At 34.9% G+C, this 3,310-nt stretch overlaps 1 long non-coding RNA gene across 2 annotated transcripts in view; it reads right to left on the reverse strand.

The window, feature by feature from the left end:
• Window positions 1-3,310, reverse strand: part of LOC128249660 (uncharacterized) — a 445,267-nt gene that overhangs the window by 433,512 nt on the left and 8,445 nt on the right. The window contains exon 1 of one of the 2 annotated variants that reach the window (XR_008265771.1): window positions 2,625-2,746. The exons of the other annotated variant lie outside the window; for it this stretch is intronic. This is a non-coding gene — a long non-coding RNA (uncharacterized LOC128249660). Of the gene's footprint in view, window positions 1-2,624; window positions 2,747-3,310 lie in introns of those variants that run through there. 2 annotated transcript variants of the gene reach the window in all.

Raw genomic sequence — 3,310 nt, forward strand, 5'->3', positions numbered from 1 at the left:
GAGAGAGAGAGAGAGAGAGAGAGAGAGAGAGAGAGAGAGAGGGCCAGGGTGAGAGAGGAAGTGGCAGAGACGTATTATATGAGTCGTTAATTATAAAGATGAATGAAATCTAAATTGGATCAATGGAGGAACCAAAGTCTTTACTACACGTGAGGAGTAGGAGCAGCAATGTAGTAATACAGCCACATATGCACTACCAAACGTGCTCAGTCTTATACACACACGCGCACATACATATGTACACGCACACACATATATACACGAATGCACATACACAGCCACACATGCACATACGCATGCACGCATACTAATAATTACACACACACATACATGCACGCGCGCACACACACACACACACACACACACACACACACATACATATATATATATAAAACAAGTTAAGAGCACGTAGCGTTTCATTAATTAATAAGTTGAAAGAACGTATAACAAATGCACAAACAAACGGAAAACAGACACAGATGGTCACCAAACCCATATCAGTTATTAACCAGAGGATCAAGCATATATTGTGGAGGCGCAATGGCCCAGTGGTTAGGGCAGCGGACTCGCGGTCATAGGATCGTGGTTTCGATTCCCAGACCGGGCGTTGTGAGTGTTTATCGAGCGAAACACCTAAAGCTCCACGAGGCTCCGGCAAACCTTGCTGTACTCTTTCACCACAACTTTCTCTCCCTCTTACTTCCTGTTTCTGTTGTACCTGTATTTCAAAGGGTCGGCCTTGTTACACTCCGTGTCACGCTGAATATCCGCGAAAACTACGTTAAGGGTACACGTGTGTGTGGAGTACTCAGCCACTTGCACGTTAATTTCACGAGCAGACTGTTCCGTTGATCGGATCAACTGGAACCCTCGACGTCGTAAGCGACGGAGTGCCAACAACAACAACAAGCATATATATATCAATATTTGATTTTAGGTTTAGTTGTAATAAAAACAATTTTATATTAAGCTGAAGGGTTGCTCCATACATGTGTAGAGTACAAGTTTATTTTTTCTTTAATGGTACTGAATGTGACTTCGAAGTTTCGGTCAGCTAAGCCATATGTATATGAGATGTAGAATTAGATACATGAGTATATAAACTTATTTGTTATACATTCTGTCGACTCTTAAATATACTCTTATTTTTAAATAACAGAAAATATATATTAAACTATATATATTCTTGATTGGGTTCATTTTTTTCCTCTTTGCTCAATCACGTTAACCCCCCCCCCTCACACACACACGCACACACACATACACACACACCTTGCACACACATTTATTGGATTACATATAAAGTTCAAAAAGACGTTTCTATTGTAATAAAAAAGGTCATGATATAGAGGTGCATTTCAAATGTATTAGTACCGAATCACATGCACATAGCTGACAAGAAGAAAGAGACGGAGAGAGGGAACGAGAGAGAGAGAGAGAGAGAGAGAGAGAGAGAGAGAGAGAGAGAGAGAGAGAGAGAGAGAGAGAGAGAGAGAGAGAGAGAGAGAGAGAGAGAGAGAGAGAGAGAGAGTGAGAGAGAGAGAGAGAGAGAGAAATACGAAAAGTATAATTTAAAAATACAAAATACAAATACACGATTTTAATAAACGCACACTGTGTGAGTGTAAGTATGTGCGTTTTCATTAATTCTTCTAAGTACATATACAGAAACATACATATATGTATGTGTGTGCGTTTCTGAAAATGTTTTCTTTATTAACAACTCCTCATAAATATATCCACTTTGTTCAGCACGTGTCACGGGTACTTATTTGAACTATGGCCTTCACGGCTCCATACAAAGCATAATCCAACTTTCTATATATATACATATATATATATATACGAAGAGTGAGAGAGAGAGAGACACACACACACACACACACACACACACGTATATACATATACATACATACATATATATATATATATATATATATATATATATATATATATATATATATATATATATATATATATATGTACACTACGTGTGTGTTTTGTGTGTACGTGTCTATTATATTTAAGTAAAAATACAATTGGATCCATGCCACAAAACTGCTGCTGAGGACAGGAGACAGGTAAACCAGCAGTGAGCAAAAATCGTAGAACCAGGCACACGCACAGACGTGTGTATATATATATATATACACGCATGACTACGTGCCTGCACACATACACGCACTGTTGTATGCCCACAATCCCTTATAGAACATATAGACATGCTAGCGTGTGTGCGTGCGTGACTGCTTGTGTGTGTTCATGTATATTTATGTGTTTAGATAAGATATTTTAACATATATGTAATTCATAGTAATAATAAAAAAATGCTTGAACAGAGGACCAAAACTAAAGCATGAAATATATGAATGAATGTTATATATCTTGAAACTGATCATACTGGTGTTATGTGTCATCTAGGTACACAGTGTGTGTCTGTGTGTGTGTGTGTTTATATATATATATATATATATATATATATATATATATATATATATATATGTTGATATTAATAAATGTATATATTTATACACACACAAATAACAACATTGTTAACATAGCAGGTAAAACAAGTCAGGTGCGACAAGTATAAAAAGTTATAGATGAAGAAAAGCGCACTTTACCTGGTGATTTAGTAAAAACTGTGTTGGTCGATATATCATAGAAGAGAGAGAGAGACCAAATGACGTTTGCTTCAGCAAGTTAATGTATAAATATTATGAATGGACATCTGAAGCGGAATTTATGAATGAACGAGTGGCTGGCGTGGAATGGAGTAAATAGTTTTATACAACACACTACCGTAAAGCTGAGGTTGAAAACACTTCTGTTATTCGCTGTGTTTGAATTAACTTACCTGGATTCTTCTCTCCTGCCGAAAGTTCCAACCTCTTCTACAATCCTTTATTCCTCGTTTATTCATATCATTTCTTTTGCTAGTGTATTTATTTCAGGTATATATTTAAACAAATAAAACTATGCGGACATATACATGCAGTTACACACACATGCATACATATATACACACATGTATCTACACATGAATACATATATTCATGTATATCTACATACCTTTAAAATGTACACACATATACATACATACATACATAAATTTATATATATATATATATATATATATATATATATATATATATATATATATATAGGTATGCATATATGTCAGTGTTTGTGTGTATGTATGTATGTATGTATATACATACATACACATATAAATATATATATGTATGTATACTTACATATGTATATACATATATATATATATATATATATATATATATATATATATATA

The sequence above is a fragment of the Octopus bimaculoides genome, chromosome 17 (assembly GCF_001194135.2).
Source record: "Octopus bimaculoides isolate UCB-OBI-ISO-001 chromosome 17, ASM119413v2, whole genome shotgun sequence".
Lineage (NCBI taxonomy): Eukaryota > Metazoa > Mollusca > Cephalopoda > Octopoda > Octopodidae > Octopus > Octopus bimaculoides.